The sequence below is a fragment of the Lissotriton vulgaris genome, chromosome 5 (genome assembly GCF_964263255.1).
Source record: "Lissotriton vulgaris chromosome 5, aLisVul1.2, whole genome shotgun sequence".
Classification (NCBI taxonomy): Eukaryota; Metazoa; Chordata; class Amphibia; order Caudata; family Salamandridae; genus Lissotriton; species Lissotriton vulgaris.
The window spans coordinates 1,083,479,431-1,083,504,050 of NC_141693.1; the positions used below are offsets into that span (position 1 = coordinate 1,083,479,431).

The 24,620-nt window shown below is 44.1% G+C and overlaps 1 protein-coding gene across 1 annotated transcript in view; it reads right to left on the reverse strand.

Moving 5' to 3' along the window:
• The window catches only part of LOC147712037 (VPS10 domain-containing receptor SorCS1-like), a 2,945,658-nt gene that overhangs the window by 651,472 nt on the left and 2,269,566 nt on the right, over positions 1-24,620 (reverse strand). The gene's annotated exons all lie outside the window — the stretch shown is intronic.

A 24,620-nucleotide genomic window follows, 5' to 3' on the forward strand; every position in this document is an offset into this window, starting at 1 on the left:
ATACATATTGTATGTAAAACATTCAAAACGTTATGGATCGAAGGAAAAAACGACACCCAAAACGCAATGGATCTAGACAGGAAACTAAGAGGTGTGTTATTACCACAATTTCTCTGTTAAGGAATGCATTTGTATGGGCGTATGCACGGTCTATTACACGCTTAGACTGAGTCATTTATGCAGACAGTGGTGAAGTGGAAAAGGGGGAGGATATAGGTGTATAGCTAATGGGGGTTGAATTTGGCTGTAGGCTCTTCGGTTTGATATGTTGAAATCCTACACAAAAATTAAACCACAAAATTCATGGATGGAAATTATTTCACAAACGTTAATTCCCTGTTGAGTACTGTGGGCAACTTTTAATGTAACTCCAATGCTTGCATCCATTTGTAATATTAGCAGTTGATCTGATTCTGACTTGTGTATGAGTGTTCATCTTTTTCATTGATGGATCAAATCTAAAACCAATACAACGGAATTCTACTCGATAATTTCTGGATGTTATGAATTAAGCAACCCTCTCCACCCACTACTTTCTTACTCTCTACATATTAAGAAGAGAGGCAACCCTCCAGGGATTATTAGTACATATATTTCTAAGGAATTAACTAATGACGTATGTTCTTTCTTTTTTATACATGGCTTGTATGGCATTGTGCAAGGATTGCAATGGTACCTAAAGTAGTCATTTAAAATATGTGAACTTGTGAAGAAAATTAGCAAAATAATCACTTATTATTGTAATATACTACACATTATGAGTGTAAAATATTAATTTGGTGTTGCAAAAGATTTGTTTATGTGATTTCATCATTATAAACAAAATCATCCCTTTCCGTGTGTGTGTGTGTGTTTGTGTGTGTGTGTGCGTGCGTGTGTTATCTGTCTATCTTGTCTGTCTGTCTTTCTGTCCCTGGACGTTGATGGACAAAATGTCGGGGGTAGTTAAAGTGACATCACACACACTTTGATGTTATTTTCATCAAAGGAAGTGAGATCATAGGACCTATGATCCCAGACTCTTCCGACTTCGTGACATTACATGACTTTAATCCTGGGGATACCACAATAATTGTTATTGCTGGAGTTTCTTAATAATAAAATGATAAATATAATACCATAACACAGACAAATGTCAGTTTTAGATACTTCCTATATTTGGGTACTAACATGATCTTCGAAAGAGCAGAGAGTAATTCTTGCCCTGAATGAGTGAAGCAATGAGCCACATCTCTTGTTGATGGATCAAAGGGGCTCTTCCCCAAGAACATTTAGACAACAATAGGGTCTTGCAATGGATTTGAAAAACAATGTTCACTTACAATTACTTAAAGTTACAGGTTCTGAAAGGGCTCTCATTAAATACCCCAGTTTTACATGATGTGCCCAGCCAATGCAAAATGAGGCTGCTCAGGAGTTAAACCATTTTTGTGTTTCAAATTAGCTCTGGATGCCCATATATATTATAATAAATACCTCCATTGACCTCTAGGGCCGCAATTTTATCATGGATGCCCCATATATGCCATGGATGTCTCAATGCCTAATGCCAAACATTACATGCAATATGCCTATGCCATAATTTTCCTGTTAACGCAGTATATTTGCCATGTGTGAAAATTATGGCAAAAATGACCTTTATGGTGTGACGGCTAGCATTATGTCATGTTTGCCTACTTCCCATATGTGACAGTTGTCCTCTCTTATGACATGAATTATCTTCAATGTGCGAGCATCAGCATTTATCCGTGGGTGCCCCATGTGCCAAGGATCACCTCTGAGATTCCACTACCAATATTTTGCCACGGGTGGCTATTATACCAAGAATTACCTCAAGTATGCCAGTGCCAGTATTTTGTGTCATGGGTGCCTGTCATGCTAAGAATTGCCTGCAGTGTGTCAGGTCAAGTATTTTGCCATGAGTGCCTCTATAAGCCAAGAATAGCTTTCAATATGCTACTGCCAAATGCAGACATGCAAGCCTAACACCATATTCTTTATAACTGTCACATATAATAACTCACACTCATCCTCACTCACTCATTCATTTGCACTCAATCATACTCACTCTCTTGTGCTCTGTCCTCTCACTTGTTCTTGCTCACTCTAAGGTCACTCATCCTTAATCTGATCCACTCATACTTTCTCACTCACACTCACTTTCACAACACATACTGCCATTCCTTTATTCCCATTCACTTTTACTTATTCTCTATATGACTCACTCATTCTCCTTCATTCATTCAAACTCACTCTCAATCACTGAATCTTGCTCACTCATACTTTCAAAATCACTTGTACTCACTGTTACTCTCATTTATTCTCACTCAAAATTAAGGTCTCTCATGTTTACTTACTCATTTTCACTTACTCTCTTCAACACTCCCTCGCACTCATTCTTACTCATGTATTCTCATTCGCCCACACACACTCCCTTGCAGTCACTCTTACTCACTCAGACTCATTCATCCTTACATACTGAAACTCAATCTCACCCTTTTTCCACTCACTACCTCTCACCGTCTCATCCACTCACTTTCACTCACAACAGATGCTTACGGGTAAAGATTCACATGTTCACACATACACATTCCGACTGTCACAGAAACTCTCGACTGCAAACACTCACACAGAATGCATTTGGAGACATTTTTCTATTTACCTTAGCTGCCAGCAAAAGACTTATTCCAGCTCCTGGTGCTCCATTTTAATTACAATAATAGTCTCTTATTCAACTATTTTGCAATATTAGAATGGGTAGTAAAGTAGGTCAGAGGGGTCCAAACGAACAAAATAGTGAGCTGCCCCTGACTTTGCCACAAAGATACAAATATGCCTTTGGGATTGGTGTGTTGACCTTAGTGTAATCTAAGGAAACTTTTAAAGGCCAAACGTTGGAATCATTTGTAATATTAAACCTTCAGTTATAATTTTAAGTTCTATACAATTATCCCTAATCAGCAACATGGTGTTTTGAAATATTTATTTTACTCTGCCAAAACATTTTGTTGGTGTATAAGTCTGGCTGGGTTGCAACGTCAGGCATTTCCATCTCAAGATAGCTAACTGGGTGGTCTGGTCTTTTGTCCACCTCTAGATAATTAGCTATGTGGTCCGGGCCAGTTGACCATCTCAGCATAATTACGTGGGTGGTCTGGTCTTTTCTTTGTCCCTCTCTGGATAATTAATTGGGTGGGCTTTTTTTTGTCCATCTCAGAATAATTAACTGGATGGTATGGCCTTTTGTCTTCCCAAATGAATGGGGGAGTGGTGCTCTGTGGTGCCCTGCTAAAGAACCTCACCATAAACAGTGGTGCATAAATATATGCCGCTGTACAAGGAGGCTATTGCTGGAGATAAAATGCTACAGTGAGGAAACCATCTGCCTTTTATAGCTGTCTGGTTTCATTGGGACTCCAGAATTGTTATCTTTGCACTGTGCTGATGAATACTTTAAATGCCTTAGGACCTTTTACTCCCCTAAAATACCATGGGGCAGATTTATGTTAACTGGCGCATCCCCAGGGATGCGCCAGTTAACATGCGCCACAGTGCGCCACAGCTCCGACAGCCATGGTGCGCCGCATTTATAATGCGGCGCACCATGGTGCAAAAACGGCACAGATGCGTGACGCATCTGTGCCGGAAATGTGTCGCATTGCTGGAGTTGCGTCGCAAGCGCGACGCAACTCCAGCAAGGCTCGGGGGTGCCCCATTTTAACAATGCTGCGTCAAGACCTACGCCTGCTTCAAGCAGGCGCAGGCTTTTGACGCAGCATTGGCTGAAAAGTGACTGAGTGAAATCTCATAGATTTCACTCAGCCACTTTTGCGAGGCGCACCTGATCCGGAACGCCCACCCTGCGCCGGAACGCCCACAAGCGGCGCAGGGCTTTACAACGTGACGCATCTGCCTAGATGCGTCACGTTGTAAATCGTTCGTAGGGATGCACCACGTTTACACCGCCTTGCGTGACGCAACAGCGGCGTAAACGTGGCGCAAGGGCCTCATAAATCTGCCCCCATGACTTTTTCTTTCAGTCCTGACTGAGCATATAATCTGAATGACTGTGCCCACCTCGGCTTGGAAGCCACACGGCGTAAAGCAGCACATAGATGCAGATATTGCACGTATGTTAACCGTTCACGTAACGTAAAGTAATTCCGCATATATTTACTAACTGTTATACCACATATACAACTAATGGTGGAAAGTCAGAAAGAGGGGCTGCCTGGACAAGTTTCCCCAGTAATTTAATGAATATTAAAACAAAAGGTATCGCTGCACCGCAGAGTGCGGACGCCCTGCAGGGGCTGTTTTCATATGAGGTATCAGATTAATTTTCGCAGCGCACAGGAGCCCCGGAGACACCTTTTCTTTCTCCCGAGACTTCCATTGTATTGCCAATGCCATTAGACGGCAGAGCGTGTTTCGAGCAGAGGCAACTTCCCATGTCAGCAGAAAGCCAGGCATGACTAGGCGAACACAAAAATATATCGCAATTTTCGCGTACATCAATCGAGGCTGGCAGCATTCGGCTTCCTGGCTCACTTGGAGCGAGAGCAGCCCGTTTTCGCTGGCCGAATAAAATACTGCTATTTTTGAAGCATAGTTTCTCTTGGTTTCGAGCTGACATTTTAATTAAGACCATGCGGTTCTTTCGAAAGAACATTACGAGAATGTAAAAGGTGATACTGTAAGCTTTAAAAACATCTGCGACGGGAACAAGTACATTTGATTGAATAGGCTTTACCTGCTGTTTACTCAGGCCCATAATGAAACCGCGCAGTCCTTTTCTTTGCCACGCAAACTGTTCTTGTTGCATACGGCGGGAACTCTGCACTGTCCCAACATACAAGAATGACGATTGCATTCCTGACAATATCTATTTGGAGCCTGGGGTAGAGGGCCGTAATGCAAAATGATGCACCCCTCCCCAGGGTCGGATTGGGATCACAATTTGGCCCGGGCACTGACGAAAAAGTGGCCCACATTAAGGGGGCGTGGCCTACATTTAAGGGGCGTGGTCTATATTTAAGGGGCGTGGCCCACATTCGAGGGGCATGCCCTTTCATGAAACACCATTTGGTTACTCTTTGAGGTCTAATTTGTAGACAAATATTTAGTAAATTAAGCCTTTTAAAGCTTACAGAGCAAGTAACATTGGTAAAGACTAGGAGCACTGCAGTTCAGATAACTGAATACTTACTTGCAGTCTTAACGCCCTGCACAATGTCGTTGGATACTCTTTCCTAACCAGCTGTGTCCTAGACTCTAATCATCACATAAACCAGAAATCTAGTACAAAGTCAAGGAGAAAGGGTAAGACTGGAATCTCTGGTAATAGAACATGTAATAACAAAAGTAAGAATTCACAAACGAGGAAAAGGCAGTCTGGGGTGTAAAGAATGCTGAAAAAATGTATCTGTACAATCTAGTCATACATTTATTTCACAGTCAGCAGGTGATGTCTATATACAAAAAACACAGTTTTATTCATATCTGTTGCTGCCTTAAAGTCTGGGCCATGGGGAGTGAAATAAAACAATTGCCTAGGATCACATGATCTGATTAAGATACGAAACCAGTATTAATGCCAAGTTGTTGGTATCACATTGTGCAATTCAGAAACTAGATGTATATGCCTCACTTCCCTTACACTCACCTTACCCCCAACTGCAACTCATCTGGTATCAACATAGCTCTTGGTCATAACTCAGACCAGATGTTGTTGCTCCTGGCAAAATGTTTGTGAGCACCTATGTTCAGGCCTATATCATAATGTAATACAATCTGGAATAATGCTGCAAAATCATTCCTTGGGTAAATTGTGTACATTAAATTGCAACAACATTTGACGTGGAATTCTGTGTGCAACCTGCCTATTTCTCACATTTTTAGTGGTAAGGTTGATTTGGTTGTTGTTTTGTGAGATAGCACACAATATCACAATAAACCATACGGGCATTGTGTTTGCAATTGTAGCTTTAGTTATGTTTACTTATGCCATTCTTTCAGCAACAATGAAAACCAATGCGATGTTCTGAGGATTTTCACCATTCCATTGGAGGAAATCTAATAATTTCCTCCTTATATAGAAGAAGCAATACACACACTCTGTTCTCTGAATCATGGTACAAGAGACCTGCAAACAGCTAGTGCTATTGGTTTTAAATATTCCAACCGTGTAACAATCCCTCACAATTTTTCGCATGTCCTCCATGTGTAAGACACATTATGTAGCACCAACTCTGAAGCACGTTCTGGGGCCCACATGCATGATAACAAAATACAACCAACCAGAAAAAGTTGTGCAATACCCTAAAAACTAATCCCACCATGGTCCCTTTAAATACCCCTGCACCCCATAATCATAACCCATCCTAACCCTAAAAATGCACCCTGCACCCTAAAACACAAGCCTATCCCTGAACCCTAAAAATACCCCTTTACCCCAAACCCCAAACCTATCCCTGAACCCTAAAAATACCCCTGTACCTCAAAACCCAAACCTATCCCTGAATCCCAAAAATACCCCTGTACCTCAAAACCCAAACCTATCCCTGAATCCCAAAAATACCCCTGTACCCCCAAACCTATCCCTGAACCCTACAAATACCCTGTACCCCAAAACCCAAACCTATCCCTGAACCCTAAAAATACCCCTGTACCCCAAAACCCAAACCTATCCCTGAACACTAAAAATACCCCTGTACCCCAAAACCCAAACCTATCCCTTCACCCTAAAAATACCCCTGTACCCCAAAACCAAAACCTAGTCCTGAAACCTAAAAATACCCCAGTACCCCAAAACTATCCCTGAACCCTTAAAATACCCAATCACCCTAAAACATATACCTCAGAACCCCAAAACATATACCCTATATACCCATACTTACCTTATCCTAACATATACAAAAAAACATGCTTTTATCATTCATGCATTTACGAGTTTCGTTGTAAATGTATGCGTGGTAAAAGCATATAAAATGTAATGCCATGCGTTATAACGGCATTGCGGAGTCCTAGTAGATTCGTAATAAAAGTATGCAGAGTGATGGTATGCGGCAAGAAAGATTCGGGATAATGGGTGTTTACTGTCAGAATGACCTACAAACTACAAAAAAAAACGAACCAAAACTTACTAAATGATATTTTTGGCATATAGAGAAATATGCCCCTTGTCTGCATTTTGGATTAGGCCTTTAAAATAGAGTTAAATTGTTAACTGGCACATGAAATGGAAATTTTGTATCGGAAAAGCTGTGTTAAAAATATGGACATGTTTTTATAAAGTGTCCTCTTTAATTATCATGGTCCCTTTGCAGAATCATAAAGCATGAACAAATGGTTATTTTTTATAATTTTCTTACCATTTGACAGTTTTATGTAGTGTAAATTCAGCCCAAGACAAAGGCTATTTGAGTTCTATTCATGAGTACCAATTACAGTACACATGATCTGATTTTTTATTTAAGGGCCTGGGCGAGGAAGTGATCTGCCCAGAATCACAGGCTGTTGAGCAGACCCTGGGATTCAAACTTGAATCCCCATCTCTGCAACTCTGGCGTTAGGCCACCTATGCCTATGCAAAGATAAGGAATGAAAGTGGGAGGATACTGTTCTTGGGCAGGACACAGGCCCAAGGTGACAATGGCCTACATGCTGAGCAACTAAAAAAACAGCAAGGCCCCTTTCTGTCACAAAATTATTCAAGAACTTCAGTGCAGGAGCACCTGAAAAGAAGGGAAGCCCCTGCTATTACTAACCTACTTAGCTCAAGAGCACATGAACAGCAGAATGGCCCCTGCAATTAGTAAATTAATCAGCCCTCCCCAGCCCTCCAGGCCCCAGGGCAATGTCTTGGCAGGGGAGCACAATGGTAGACAGGGGAAGGCTGAGGTGAAGATGGTGGGAGTTCAAAACATCACCTAGCCCCCACAGCCAGACCCATTCTTCCTCGCCCACTGTGCCCTGAATCTGAGGGGCTGTGGGCGAGGTGTTAAGATTAACACCGTTTCTCGGCTGCGTGGGCCCCAGGGGGGCCCGAGGTGGAAATGGCTCAAGGCCTGAGCAACACCTGGCCCCCAGGGAGGCCGATTTTCGCAGACAATCCGCTCCCCAGCCCACCCTTGGCGTGATTGCTTTTCAGGGGCAGAGGGTGAAGTGAGGCCACAGCTAATAATCACTGCATGGCACACAGTGAAGCGCTTTCATTTCTGTCTCTGTTTCCGTGCGCTCTGTGGGCCGTTTTTTTTTTCTCCCCTTCCCAAGTTCACAGAGAGCAGATAGCAGAGAGCACTCTCTGTGAACTGAAAAAGGGGAGAAAAAAACCGGCCCACAGAGGGCACTGAGACAACGGCCCTTCGGCCGTTTCCCGAATGCCCGCCTTGCCAATCCGACCCTGCCCCTCCCCCCCCACCGCCCCATCAGAATGGGCTCAATGAGGGCCCCTGAACGGTTGCCCATGTCGTGTTGACCTTTGGGGTGTTTCATAGCCACGATGGCAGATAAGGCCCAGTAATAACGAGGACACTCACATAGGTCATATAGTGTGTGGGGGCCACTATGTTACTGCCTAAACTTGGTTTCCACGTCTTACAGGACGCAACCACTTAAGGCGGCCCGTGGGTGTGTCCATGGCCGGATTAGCCATAGCAGGCACCAGGCATTTTCCCAGTAGGCCGGAAGGGTGGGGGCCGGTTTGTTGCTGGGTGCTGGTTTTGCAGCAGTGCTGCAATATCAGCCCCCTGTAACAAAAGGGGCAGCAGTGATGCAGCAGTGATAAAGCAGTACTTCTTGTTGCTAGCACCGCCATTTCCCCACCGGGGCTAGTCGGGCAGAATTGCCAGGGCTGGTTTGTGTGGCCAGTCCAGCCCTGGGACCATCCTAGTGACAAGGGGCCATATGTATAAACATCCTGATTTGCGATTCTCAAACAGCGATTTTTTTAGAAATCGCTATTTGAGAATTGCAAATAGGGATGTATGCTAAAAAAATCAATTTTTTGGGGCGATTTCTTAATATTCCTTAATTGCGATTCGCAAATTGTGAATCACAATTGAGGAATACTTTCCCATTCATTTCTATGGGCCAGGAGGCCCATAGGAATGAATGGAAAGTTATTCTCAATTTGCGATTCTCAATTTGAGAATCGCAAATTGAGAATAAATTCAAGGGTGCCAGGGTGTCAAAAGGACACCCTGATGCACCCCTGAAATTTACATGTATGCGCATATGGTGCACATACATGCCCTAGGGGCATGTATGTGCGCCACATGGCACCTTTACAAATGCCAAAAAGTGCATTTGTGAAAGAAATCGCAAATTACCACCAACTTGAAGTTGGTGGTAATTTGCAATTCCTTAGGGCCAAATTGCACTTTTTTGGTGCTTCTTACATTGCATTTAAGGAATCGCTAAATTTGCGATTCCTTAAATGCAATCGCAAAATAAGGAATCTCAAATTTTGAGATTCCTTATTCTGCCTTAATATATACCATTCGGCAAATTTGCATCCACAAACGCCGAAATTCTGTGAATTTCAGCTTTTGCGAATGCAATTTTGCTTGATACATATGGCCCCGGATATCTTGCAATGGTTTCCCAGATTCTTGGAGCATATTTTCTCAGAATTTTGCAGTGTAGCACCCTTGTAGTATTTCAGTGCAAATGTCTTCTTGCTTGTCCTGGAACACACACTTGCTTGCGAGTTCCTTCAGCCAACTATGGAACATTTCTGATGACTCATCTGACTCCTGGCAAGCCTTTCTTAATACAAAGCGTTCATGGTCCCTGGTGGCCATAGATTCGAAAATAACATTTCAGGCATTTAAGAGAGTGACCTATGTTTTTGGAGTAGCTTCCACTAATGTTTTGTATATTCTATGGATGTTCTTTCCACTGAGGTGGAGCAGTAGGGCCCTTCTCCTCTCGCAAGCTATGCTAGCTCCTTCGAAGTAGCATTGTAGGCGATCCGTCTAGTTTTTCCACTTTGGAGCCAAGGAGGACAATGCGTCATCAACAACAAACCGTTTAATGGACGGTATGGCAGAAATGGCTTTCAGGGAATTAAATATAGCATCTGTAGGCACCTTGCGAGATGAGCGCTGTCCCCCTATTTGATCAAGACCGAGGGTTATGGTCCTGGGTGGTGCTCCTTGACACAGACCCCGTGGAGGGTAGGGCAGCAGAGCTCTCAAGAAGCAAAGCAGGAGTAGGGGCTAGGACATGATTCTGTGAACAGCAGACTTCTCTTTTCACACCCAACGTGTTGTAGTAGTGGTGAGGTTGGCGCACCCCAAATCTTCATGGAGCTGCAGACAGTAGTGTCCACAAGCCAGAAGAATGCTCTTTCTAGCATAGACTGGAAATACGGTATTCCTTTTGTCTGTGATTTATTAATATTTTCCTCCCTTTATTATGTTAAAAAATAAAATAATTCAGGGCCCTTTAACCCCTTCGATGCTGATGACGGAACGGTTCCGTCATCAGCGTCGGTTGAGCTGTGCTGATGACGGAACCGTTCCGTCATGACTCCGCCCGCGCAAGGCGGAGTCAGCATGGGCGGGGAATTCGCGCCGCACGGATGCGGTTAAGGCAGGATGAATGGGGGAATGTAAGGCATAGACACTGCGCTGTGTCATCCTGTGTTGGGGCCTCGGTTTCGGGAGCCATTTCCCGCCTGGCCTCTGTGTAGGGCGCCATGTCCTGCCTGGCCTCTGTGTAGGGTGCCATGCCCTTCCTCTAAGATCCTGTTGAGACAGGACTGCGCTGAGAGCCTCCTTGCAGTGACAGTCATGCTGCAGAGTGGAGAGGCGCGTGACTGAGTCATGAGGACAGTCGGCAATGCATCAGGACCAAAAAATAAAAGTAGAATATTGCCTCCCTAGAGTCAGGGTGCCCCCTTTCTAGTAATTGGTGGCCACTCATTGAGTACAATACTGCACCTGCATGGTTGTAGCACAATGATTGCACACCAAGGTGAGCAGAAAAAGGCCCTTTGTACAAGGCGGAGGGTCCTAGTGAAACTACTGGACACTTAGCGGGGTCGGGGACATTTCCACTCGACCTATCCTCCCCTGAACTTGGTGAGCATTGAATTTATTGAGTGGCCACCCTTTACTATAATTTGCTGATTATTAAGGTGACTTGGTATTGACAACACTGACTTGGCATTTTTCTGACGACAATGATGCCCATGGTATAGGGATCTTTAGTACTCACGATGGCCATCTACCCCCGTTGGGCAGAAGGAGTATGTATGAAATATATTGACAATATTGAGATGGTAAAGTTAGAATAACCTACTGATCATCTGAATCAGTTTTTAATTCTGTCAGAAGTCACCCCAGATTAAATTGAATTGATTGGGTGTCGCTTCTAGGCAGTTTTAACTTTGTCCGAGCTCTAAAAAAATCTATCTTTAGCACCACTTTGTTCACACTGATGGTCCAGGAGGTGCTGTAGCTGCCCAATAATGAAGCATATCACTGGAGTTTGGATGAGGGCAATTAAAAAAATGAACGATGGTTCCATTTTGAAGGTGGAAGACCTACTCATGTATTTCATCAACCTTTATTGTTATATACATGTATTAAGTAAGAAAGTTGGTTGAGCTTTCTTCCTCTTTCCTCATGGTTGTGGTTCACACCTAAAACCAGCCCAAACTACATATTTTATCAATGGTTTAAGATAAATGAACAATAACAATGCTTTTGCTGTAAATATTTAACACTGAAAATGTATAAAGGCTGATATTGTGAGATTGTGAATTAAACTTTACTTAGGCCTGTTGAAGGACCAGCAGTCTTTAGAGTGTCTCAGTCACTCTTGTTATCATACTTTTTATGTTAGACATGTGCGACCTTTTTCTCTCAAAATTTCATCCATCTGCATATCTTATTCCTCATATAGAGAGGAACTAAATTGCTGACATATATCCCCTCCCGGCTCCCCGCCTTACAACATAGCGATACACAGGTAACCCTTTGCATTCTCGATTTTTTATCCTTGAAGAGCGACTGGGCAAACAATGTTCTAGATCTTTATAACTAGCAAACCTGCTTAGACTAACCAAATAGCGCTATATAACGGTGACTTATGATTCCCTTATCCCCTTTGTTTAACATAGTGCTATACCTTCAAATGAAAACTACCAGTGGGATACGACATTTTCTGTCCTTACACTGCAACTGAATATTGTGTTATACAGCATCGACTTTGTCATATACCCACAGAAAACCCATTGGTAAGAGAAAGTTTTTCTTTCTTCGCTGCCCCAGACTCGACTTAGTCCTGTAAGCAATTGCTTCCTTTAGAAGCCTCCTTATGAGTCCCTTTCTCTCTTTTTTACCTTTACCTTACTTAGCTTGATACTGAGCTTTCAAAGACCCAGACTTACTCCATCCATACATTGGAATTGGAGTGGAAGGTAACACCTATCATCCATTGAACTAAAGTGTTTGCATGAATTGTGCTCTCTGGATCTTTAACATATATAGGCACCCTTATCACTACCACGTCATGAGGCCACACAAATACCTCCTCACGTATTCTATTAGATGTAATATATCTGACATCTCACGTTTCATTCACCATCACTACGGACACCCTCTAAATTTTAGGACCACTGTGTACGAGTGACACATGACCACACATTGGTCTTTTAAGTCCATCTCACTCACTACGTGCACATTAGCACTATAGACCATTCACTTGCCCGAATATGCGAGTTTCTTCACTAAATTTCACCAACCATGTGCGATATCTACGCACGCCACAACTGCATGTTGGTTGCACAAGTGTCACCATATGCAGCATATAGCTAAATATGTTTAGTTAACAATTTGCATACATTATTTTGTATTACCAGCCCTGAAGAGTCGTGTGACTCAACTGCACACGACGAAACACGTGTCGGCGACTGTATTATTCTCAAGTCTGGAGAAAATTAAACATCTTGCTGTGACAAGAAGACTTACATCAAAGAACCTGCTTCTGCGCTTCTTTTTTAACTTTTGGTCATTGTACCTTGTTTTGATGAACACACTTGTAGTTGCGAGAGCTTAGTTTTGTTAAAATTGCCTTGTCTTTTGACTTGTTTGGACGGTTAAGGGTGTTTTGCTGTCTGCTCTTCACGCACTACATAACGACTATCTTGCCTCTCACACACTTTGTAATGTTTTAACCTAGGCAGCGCGCCCTTCTAGTCCTAATTTTCTAAAAACCCCCGTTGCACAGTATTCCTAAATTGCTGACATGGATTACTTTAACACTTTTTGTATTCACTATTCAGAATTCGTCAGTGTTTTCCAGTAAAGTTAAGAACATGAATATATGGACTGATACAAACCAGTTTCAAAGTCTGTTGTTATTTACTACTTAAACAAACACAAGGAGATTATGGACGGAGCACTGAAACCTTTCAGACACTTACCCCAGTCACAAATCTGGGTTGAATACATCATCGTACCTTATCTCACTTGGCCACCTCAGTTCAGACCCAGCTATATGCAAATAAGTCTTGACCCTGTGCCTTATGAGAACGGTCCAGCCCGAACTGCCAAGCCAGGTCTTCCCTGAACTGGAAACAAGCATCCTGGGACCGTTTTCGGGGTAACACCCCTCATCAGCCAGGCTAGCTTGAATTCAGTGGCAAAGTGAGCAAGGGACCCACGTCTGGGCATACCCTGCCAACTTGAGGTGAACAAAGCAAACACAAGGAGATGATGGACGAAACACTGAAACTTTTCAGACACTCAGACACCCAGAGGGACCCAGCCCACTTCAACCCCTGCATCCCCTCCTTTAGGCATTCAGAAATCTAAACAAGCAGCTCAGATTTGCAACTAAGGGCAGTTTTGAACTTGGGAAGACATGCAATATTGGTATTTTGCACATTTTGGAGACTGTATGCATTTCTGCTTGCTGCAGACTATGTTTGTGGTAAGGTCGGGAAATCAGCAGTAAAATCTGACCCATCAGACCATAAAGCAGTCCCACAAAGAGCAAAAAACAGACAGACACTGATCTGCCTTACCAGCCCTTCTAGCACTGCCTGATTGCCCTATTGACCAGTCCTGGGGGATAGGGGGGAGGATGATTGTGGAAGGAGGGGAAGAGGGAGCGTGGTGTGGTATATCCTTGTGTAGAAAGGGGAACCAGTGGTGAAACTTAGAATACCAACGTACCCCACGGAAGGGCTGAAGTGAATGGAAAGTAGGGGCAACAACCCAGGCTGGGTTTCTTCAGGTGCTGGCAATAAACTTTGATATGGGGTGTCTACCTATCAGTGATGATGGATAGGTTTATGTCAATGTAAGCTTCAGGACACATAGGTAATAGGGTAAGTAGGTTCCTTGAATTTGATAGAAATGTTATGTTGGCTACCCTTATTTTGTCTGTTTTCCAGTGCTATAGTAATTTTGTTTAATGCCAAGGAGGTCCCATAGTTTATATATACAGTGATTGTGGTCTAGGATTTTGTCAGTTCCCTTCCTGGTAGTAATAACTTACTTGGCGCCAGAATGGGCGAGTGCCATTGCTTGGCCTGTACATGAGAGCAGTGCGTATGTAAGTCCTTTTTGAAAACCAAGAATGATGTAGCCTGGAAAGAGTGGGAGATCTGTATCAAAAACCACATTTATGTCAGATAACAGAGCTTGGCATACCTAATATTATTGGTGCATCTCCATAAAGGGCGAGGTATTGTCCCAGGGCTTCCACAGTTGGGCAAGCATGCTCGCAAGTCTTTGGCCTTCCACTTTGCCATTCATCATGAGATGTAATACCAACAGTGGGTAACTTTTAACATGGCCTCCTTGCCCAACCTGATAAACCCTTTTTGGATGGGTTCTGTGAAAGATATCTGCCATTAAATGTTTGAAATTGTGAGTTCCAACTTTGTTTCCTCTCATCTCTGAGCTGGTGTCTTGCCTTTTGGGGAGGTCTGGTTGAGAAGTCAGTAGAGCTTGGCGAACATTTCTTTGTCATTCTTCTTCGTCGACAGCCATAAAAATTATATTTTAGTTGATTTTATATTTATAGGCTACTGACAAAAACCTTTAAAAAGGGTAATGAGTGATTTGATGACTAAAAAGTAGCTGCAATTGATTGCAATACAAATCACTTTATAAACAGTATATTTAAATTAAATTCAAGATGACAACACTTTTTGCCAATATTCCAAAGATTCCTTCCATCAAATGACACTGATCAAAGGTAATATTTTTCTGCCCATCTTCAGAAATATGATCCTGTTTGTTGATTAAAGGGTTGTTTTCAGGCTGTTCATCAAGAGTTTGCAACATGTGTATATATGCTTATTGGACAGCCAATAAGCAGAACTAAAGTTATTCATTTTTTATAGAATATATTGAAATATAGTGCTTAGAAACAAAGTGTACACCAGAGCCATATGGTCACGCTGGACCTGGTCAAATCTGAAATGTCAGGCCGACCGATAATAAAACAGTACCTTCATGGAGAAAGCATCAATGTCGAGGAGCAAGATGCAAGAAGAAGTCGGAGGCGATGCTTCCGCGTTGATCCGTAGGATTATAGGCAATGTGTCAGTTCTAAGATACAGCATTGTTGAACCCCTGGTGATGAAGCCAACATGTTGCTGTCAAGATGCGCAGCCAGTGATGAAATGTCCATGGAGCGGCGATGCGTTGGCATAGATGAGAATGAGTCAGTTACGAATGGCGAAAAGTCAACATTGCATGGATTCTTGCAGAGATAGCCAGAAATCCAGCTTTCAATGGCCCATGGGCGGAGTTTGCAATGCAAAGTGCAAAAAAGTCCTCTGCTGCGCTATGTGTTAGATAAATGACGTTCGTAGTGATTTTCAGAGTCAGGTGTTTGTTCACACTGTGCAACCATCACGAATGGCACCATGCACAGAGCAAGCAGGGGCTGCTTCCTTGCTGCTGCTCGAGTAGATTTTTTACTTGAGCAGCATCTTTCTCAACGTGAACAGATGGTTTCTCAAAGCGAGCGGTCGCAAGTATACGCAACCACATTTGCAATGAGAAATCTAACTACCCGCGTTGCGAAATCTCGCAGCGAGGTTGATTTTCCACACTTACTTGCTTGACGTTGACGATCGCGAATCAGGAAAAATGTCGCCAGGAGGTGAATTTTCCTCACTTGCACTTGCCAACTCGACGTTGAAAAATGTGAGTGGGAAAAAAACTCAACTACGCGGAACAGAGTTATTTGGAACTCCTCAAGCTCCTTGTAATGCAGAGTGTGGAAAACTCCACAAACTCCACGAGCGGCTTAGGCAGGACCCACAGTTGACAGAGTCCAGAGGCTGTAGCAGGGTTAAATTAAGTCTATGCTGTCCCTGAGACTTCAGAACAGGAGGCAAGCTGGCAAGCCTATGGAGTTACTTGGTTCTGAGAATGTAGAGATGCAGGATCAGTCCTTCTCACTACCAGGAAAGCTTGGCAGTAGACAGCAGGGTAGGCACAGCAGAGCAGGGTTCCAGCAAGTGTGACAGTCCTTTCAGAAGCACAGCAGTCCTTCTTATTGGCAGAGTGTCCTCAGGTCCAGAAGTGTACCGAGCTGGTGGTGTCAGGGGTCCAGCACTTATCCCCAGTTGTACCTTTGAAATGGGGGAGACTTTAAAGAGAGGTCTTTGAAGTGCAGTTCTTTGGGTGGGGACAGGCACAGCCCTATTCAGGTGCAAGTCTCAGCTCCGCCCTCCCATCATGCCCAGGATGGCCTATCAGCCTGGTGATGGCCCATCAGGATGGGCATTGCCAATCAGACAGAGGGATCAGCAAAATAGCTGAAACAGTGCTTGGAGACCAATAAACTTCTTCACCCATCTCAAACAGGCTACCGCTCATTACAAGGCACAGAAACAGCCCTACTCTCAGTTGTTGACGAGTCCCAAAAAATCGTGGATTCTGGAAGCATCGCCGTGGTCATGCTCCTAGACCTCAGCGCTGCCTTCGACATGGAAAACCATCAACTCCTGGTCCAGTCAGTCAAAATCAGTCAAAATATCTTTATTTGGCTTATTTAAAAACCATACAAAGAGAGACAAAGGTTAAAATACATTTCATACAAAATTTTTCCTATTTACACAAAACATTGAATGTTAACAACAAATTTTAAAAATGTGACAAACAATTAAAAAAGTTGTTTGACATAGATAACTAATCTTGACAGACAGCTTTCGCCCTCGAGGCGGCTACCAGAAAATTAGCAATGCAAAAAGTAATGTGGGGATTAGGCAGTAATTGTAAAAAGAGCAGAGCCGGTCTCACCTGAGTGAAGCCGGCTTCTTTAAGAATAGGCAACAGAATTTTTTTCCTTGGCTCTAAATACAACCCACAAAACATAACAAAATGCATTGTATCTTGCACTGAAAACTGGTCGCAGCTGCAGGGCGGGGCTAGTTCTGGCTTCTGCCAATTATTAAAGGAACCTAAATAAAAATGCAACAAACTAAATCTAAATTTGGTTAAAAGAAACCTATGGAAGGGGATTGTGACAAAACCAAGGTAGGGTGCAAGTGATGGCGAGTTAACCAATAGGCAATGATCCCTCACTGCCGGTTTTACCAATTCGCGTTCTTCGCGGCATGCTTCCTTCCTTCCCATAAAAGACTTTTTCACAAGGTCAAGATCTTGAATCCTAATATTCTCAGGGGAGGTAAAAAGCTCTGGACGGCCTAGGTCTGAAAATGCCCTGGCCAAATAGGCCAGCCAAGGAATCTTATTGGATTTCTCCAGGGACAGGACATCAGATATAATCTTATGATTTAATGGGAGTTCTTCATTCATCCACATTTTCAACCAAAGAATCAAAGGGGCAATACTCAGCTTATCAGAAAGAAACTGTAAACCAACTTCTTTATGAATGGAATACGTTGGGGTCGACTGGGGTACAGAGAGTAGGGTTCTGATAAATCCATTCTCTGCTCTCTGAATTGGTTCGACATTTACATATCCCCACAATGCGGAACCATATAGTGCAATGGCCACAGATTTACTATTATAGATTTTTAGTATAGCTTCCATAGGCCTGGCCCCTAGCCTACCAGCAAAGCTCAGGAGTGCTGATGATGATCTGATAACAGCCAGCCTCTTAGCTCTAACCTGCGGACCCCAGGACCCTTTCTGGTCGAACAATATGCCTAAATATGGGAATGTAGATACCCTAGAGACCGTGTCCCCCCTGCATGTGAATGTTTTGTTTCTCTTCTTGCGACACTCTTGACCCACCACCATTGTGTGTGTGACTTGGCTACGTTTATTTTAAGATCTAGTTGCTCCATAAACGAACCAAAGGCATTCAATAGGCGCTGGAGGCCAACTCCCGTGCGGGCGATCAGCACGGCGTCATCCGCATATAGGAGCGCCGGGATCTTTATCGCTCCTACACGCGGGACGTCAGCTTCCTGCCCACCTAGGTGTGCGCCCAGTCCATTAACGTAGATGGTAAAGAGCAAGGGGGCTAAAATGCAGCCCTGCCGCACCCCCCTTAATGATCTAAAGAGAGGGGTATGCCTACCCTCGTTCGTCACACATACACTTGAAAAGAGTTTTTGGTGCAGGGTGGCCATAAAGGTGACCAATGCCTCATCGATACCCATCTCCAACAAAATAGACCACAACTTTGTCCTATTGACCAGGTCAAATGCCGAGGAGAGGTCCATAAAGGCAAGATACACGGACCCCTCCTTGGCTACAGTGTATTTGGAGATGAGCAAATGTAAGTTGGCGCACTGTTCAATAGTCCCCTTTCTTTCCCTAAAGCCGTATTGGATTTCGGACAATCCACCACAGCCCTCAACGTTCTCCCTCAGCCTGGATAAAAGAACTCTACCTAAAATTTTTACGGATGAATCCAGGAGGGATATAGGCCTATAACAGCCTGGATCGTCCCGCTGACCTTTTTTAAAAATGGGGACTATGGTAGAGGTGTTCCCTGAGGCAGGTGCAGGGTTACCATTGACTGCATTGAACATGTTTGCCAGGACTTCAGCCCACAATTTTGGAGAGTACATAAAAAAGTCGGCAGGCACACCGTCAGGGCCAGGTGCCTTATGCTTTGTAGTGGACACAATGGCTTTTTCCACCTTATCTCGATTAAAAAGGATGGGGCGGGTGACTGAGATTGCCAGCAGGACATCTTTAGTTACATCAACAGTATCCCCATAGACATTTTTAAAGTGAGATAGCCACTTTTCGTCAGGAATAACGCAGTCCATGGAATCGTTATTATCATCTGAGAAAAAGGGCTGTTTGATAATCTCCCAACATTTTTTACTATCCTTCAGGACTGCCGCCGAAAGGAGACCATCCCATGCTTCTTGTTTAATGGTGTCCTTTCATTTTTTTATGGCTAATTTATAAATCTTCCTGAGTCTAGTAATCTCATCTTTTACCCTGGGAGTATTTTTTAGGGCTGCCAGTAATGATCTATCTGCTTTTGAGCATGCTGAGTCAAACCAGCGCTTATTTCCTGGGGTTCCTTTTTTGGTCTTTGCTAGAAGGTCCTGTGACACCTGCCCACATATTACCTCAAACGCCTCTACAATTTCTTGACCCTGGGCACAAGGATTTTTACAAATCTCAACCTGCCCCTTAATCTTTAGGAAATTTTCAGCATAAAATTTTTCCGGTACCACCCTTGCCCATTTCATGCGTCTACCTTGGTCAGTAGTCCTCAGGGGGTGGGCAATTACTTTCAATGGGGATGGTCCCATATGGCCTCCCCACGCCACTTCAAGTTCTACCGGATTATGGTCGCTAAAATGTGATTGTGCAGTGTGGTAAGCGATAACCCGGTTTAAAATACCTAGGGATACGAATATGTAATCTATAATTGTGCCATGAGGGATGCCAATGAAAGTTGGCAATCTAGTGCCAGCATCTGGTTCATACAGGTCAAAGTTGGCGAGAAAATCTTCCAGCTCCTCTCCCGCAGTGGTATGTTCAAAATGAGGTCCCTCAAATCCATCATCCCCTTCAATGCTACTTCTCCTACAATTTAAATTACACGGATGAATGTTTAAATCACCTAATAAAATATATTCTGTGTCAAACGTAGTATTCTGACTGACCAAGTTTAAAATGCTATCTAAGTCGGTGATGTTACGACCTCTATAATCACTATTCCCTGAATTATAAAAATTTATATAAATAGTCCTACTGGTGTTATTAGTCACTCTTTCAACCATCAGGATGTTAGGAGAGTCGGTGCTGATCTGCCTGCAGCTTCCCTTTAGATCTAAAGAGAACAGAAATAAAAGGCCTCCCTTGGCCCTCCCCATACGACTGTGAACGGCTGCTTTGGTGAAACTAATGAACCCATCCCACCAAAGATTGGCAGAAATGTCCCAGGTTTCCTGGAGGGCAATAATGTGGTGGCCTAAAACGAAGCTTAACCATGCTTTATCCTGACGCTTGCCATTTAGCCCTGCTATGTTCCAACTTATTAGTCTACAGGAGTCTATAGGTGTCTTGGGTTCTGAGTGCCGCACCAATACCCCTTCAGACTCTCGCGATAGTTGGGTTACTTCATTAAGTCCCACTTTCAGTAAACTCTGTGGGTTATCACTACCGTGACCCTGGGTCGAGCTGAGGTCAGGCGAATAGGGCATGGGGAGATGATCATGCCCAAATGTAGTTTGGTCTTCCTGCCCTGACTGAGGGATGGACTCACTGGGATCTAGATCATTGATACGTAGGCTGGTCTGATCTAATTGTTGGACTATAGCTTCTTTCCCCAGGTTTGTGACCTCTATGTGTCAGTCGCAGTCATTTAGGCCGGACAAAACTCCATATCTGTTCCCCATTCCCAGTCCCCAATCAAAAGGGGTGGACACCTGACCCCATCCGTTTGCTACTGAATTCCACATAGGCTGAGGAGTATTAGGGCGCATCAGGAAGTGTTCACTCCCCTGCCTAGTCCTGGTCCATAGACTTAGGAGTTCGGGGGTGAATGGGGTCACGCTGGACTAGCTGCAGTCCTTACTGAGTGATAGACTCTTTCAGGTCTTTGGCACTGATGTGGCCTCAAAACAGGTGACTCTTCGCTGTGCGGTTCCCCAGGAGTCATCCCTGAGTCCCACATTGTTCAACGTGTATATGAGCCCCTTAGCAAAGCTGGTGGTGCCTTTTGGGGTACACATAGTGACCTATGCTGATGACACCCAACTGCTGGTAGGACTCAACCATGCGGACATCGCATCTGACAACATTCGACAGTGCTTGGAAGAGAATGCTAAATTGATGGATTATTCCTTTCTGAAATTAAATGGGGAAAACACCGAACTGATTATCCCGGGGAATCAGTCACCCACTGACTTTAACACTATATGGCCAAATACATTGGGACCCGTCCCTACTCCCAAACCCCAGATAAAGAGCCTAAGTATCTGGCTAGACCAGGACTTGACCTTTAAGGGTCAGGCACGTAAGGTGGTGGCCTCGTGCTATGGTATCCTGAGGATGCTATGGAAGGTCCTCCCTCTCCTTCCTTTTCAGGCCAGGAAACTGATGGATCAGGCTCTCATTCTGTCGCGCCTTGACTATGGTAATGCCCTTTATTTAAGTGCTCCCTGTGCAACATTTTCCAAACTTCAGATGGTACAGAATTGGGCAGCCAGAATTCTTCTGAACATTCCAAAATTCCAATTAGCAAAACCAGCCCTAAAATCCCTTCATTGTCTTCTGATCAAGGAGAGTGTCGAATTCATGGTGATGTGCATAGTACCCAAGTCACTGGCCAGGAAAAGTACTGCCATTAATCATTCCATTATTCGTCCCTATCATGCCAACAGACGCCTTCGATCGGACCACTTACATCTAGCCACTGTTCCAGAGATTAGGAAAAACAGAAGCGGAGGTGGTATGTTCTCCTATAACGCATCGAAGTTGTGGAACTCTCTCCCTCTTGACTTACGGAAAGAACCCAAACACCTGATCTTCCATGAACTGTTAAAGACCTGGCTATTTCCTTATTCTGGTTGCCACGCTGATCTTTCACTGTCAGCGCTGGGATGCCTCCGGGTAGCCACGCGCTATACAAAAGTATCTTCATTCATTCATTCACATACCTAACCTCTCTTTGTGTGTGGCTGACTAGAGTGCACAAAACCTTGCTGTCACCCACATCATGTTGCGGAGATCAAAAACCTTGGTGTTTGGCTGGACCCTTCCCTCAACTTCGTTGGCCACACCAAAAGGACGGCGGCTTGCTGCTTCGGCATCCTGCGCAATCTGCGCCCTGCCCTCAAATACTTCGATGCCGCAACTCGCCAATTGGTGGTGCAAGCAACGGTTTTGGCGCGGTTGGACTATGCCAGCTCCCTTTTTATAGGATTAAACCAGGCTGAGTTAACTCGACTTCAAAGAGTGCAGAACGCTGCGGCCAGAGCGATCGTAGGTCTTCCTAGGTTTTGCTCGGCCGGTCCATCTTTGCGAGCCTTGCATTGGTTACCCGTTAGGCAGCGGATCCACTTTAAAGTTTTGTGCCTTTCCTTCAAAATTCTGAAGGGCCTATCACCTCCCTTACTGCACCAACTTTTGCGCCCTTACATCCCGGGCCGCACTCTGCGCTCGCTAGACCAAGAATTAGCGGTAGCCCCTCGGTTCAAACTCAGTCGGGTGGGGGGCCGCTCTTTTAAGGTGCGGGCAGTCGCACTCTGGAACGCTCTCCCTTTGAAACTCCGGACCTTTGGTGACCTGCTCTCCTTCCGCAAGGCCGCTAAAACTCATTTATTTTCTGAGCTTTGTTAAATCCTTCACTCCCCAATTTCTTAATAATTATTTCTGTTCCCCAGTTGTGTTGTGTTCGCCACCTTGTCGGTGCGCCGGGACGCTCCTTCGCTGGAGCAGCCGTGCGCAATACAAATAGCACTAACATAACATAACATAACATCAGACATATATTCAGAGAGAGGCATAGAATGCAATTGTTTCCATTGTTTCCCTATTGGAATTGACACTTATAAAATGTAATAAGGTAATCCCAATATTAACCTATCGGAGAGATAGGCCTTTTGAAGTAGTGAAAAACGAATGTAAGAGTTTTTCACTACTTAGGCATGTAAAGCTTAAAAGGACATGACCACATTTTTTAAATATACTGCTCCCTGCCTTCGGGGCTGTTTGGGGGGAGTGGCTAGGCAAGCCAAGATGATTTTCCACGCATGCCAACTTGACGTTGACGATCGTGAATGAGGAAAAATGTCACCCGGAGGGGACTTTCCTCGCTTGTGCTTGCCAACTTGACATTGACAAACATGAGCGAGGAAAAAAACTGAGCTACGCGGAACAGGTTTTTTTCAGAACTATCCAAGCCCTGCCTAATGTAGAGTGTTGAAAACTCCAAAACTCCACAAGTGGCTTAGGCAGGAATCACAGTTGACAGAGTCAAGAGGCTGTAGCAGGGTTGAATTAAGTCTTTGATGAAAGAACTAAAAACCTTCCTCTTCAGAAACGAAGCCCCCCTTCCCCCCTCAGAGTACTATGCCCTCTATTCAGCGCTTGGACGCCCTTGGGCAGCAGCCGCGCTATACAAATCCCCTTTTCATTTCATGTCCCTGAGACTTCAGAACAGGAGGCAAGCTAGCAAGTCTGTGGAGTTACTTGGTTCTGGGGATGTAATGAGTGCAGGGTCAGTCATTTTCATTACGAGGCAAGCTGGGCAGTAGATAGCAATGTAGGCACAACAGAGCAGTATTCCAGCAGTGTTACAGTCCTTTCAGAAGCACAGCAGTCCTTCTTATTGGCAGAGTGTCCTCAGGTCCAGAAATGTATTGAGCTGGTGGTGTCAAGGGTCCAGTACTTATCCCCAGTTGTACCTTTGAAGTGGAGGAGACGTTAAAGAGAGGCCTTGGAAGTGCAGTTATTTGGGTGGGGAAAGGCACAGCCCTATTCAGATGCAAGTTCCAGCTCCTCCCTCCCATCCTGCCCAGGATTGCCTATCAGCCTGGTGATGGCCCATCAGGATGGGAATTGCCAATCAAACACACCTAAGTTCTCTTTGTGTGTGGCTGCCTAGAGGAAATGCACAAAACCCAGCTGTCACCCACCTCAGACATATACTTAGGGGGTGGCAGAGGCATAGAATGCCTAAAGTAAGAAAATTCAAACTTTAAAAAAAGAGTGGCATTTTTAGACTTTCAACTTGAAATCCAACTTTACCATAGGTTATGATTTTAAATTGTGAGTCCAGAGACACCAAACTCAAAATATCCATTGTTTCCCAATTGGAAATTACACTTATAAAATGTAATACGGTAATCCCAATATTAACCTTTGGGAGACATAGGCCATTTTGCAGTAGTGATAAATGAATTTAAGAGTCTTTAACTAGCTGGGCATGTAAAGCTTAAAAGGACATGTCCAACATTTTTAAATATACTGCTACTGCCCCCTGCCTTAGTGGGTGTCTAGGTCCTACCTTAAAGGTGACTTATAAGTCTTAGAATAATGGTTTGGGGGGTGTGCCTAGGCAAGGCATGATGACGGTCGCACTCTAGGAGTGCTCCAGAACCCTTGATGATCCGGCAACTTCCTGACTCTCCTCCAGTGCAATCGACCTCACTAGGTCACCTCCTGTCATGCAGGGCTCTCCCCTGTAATGCC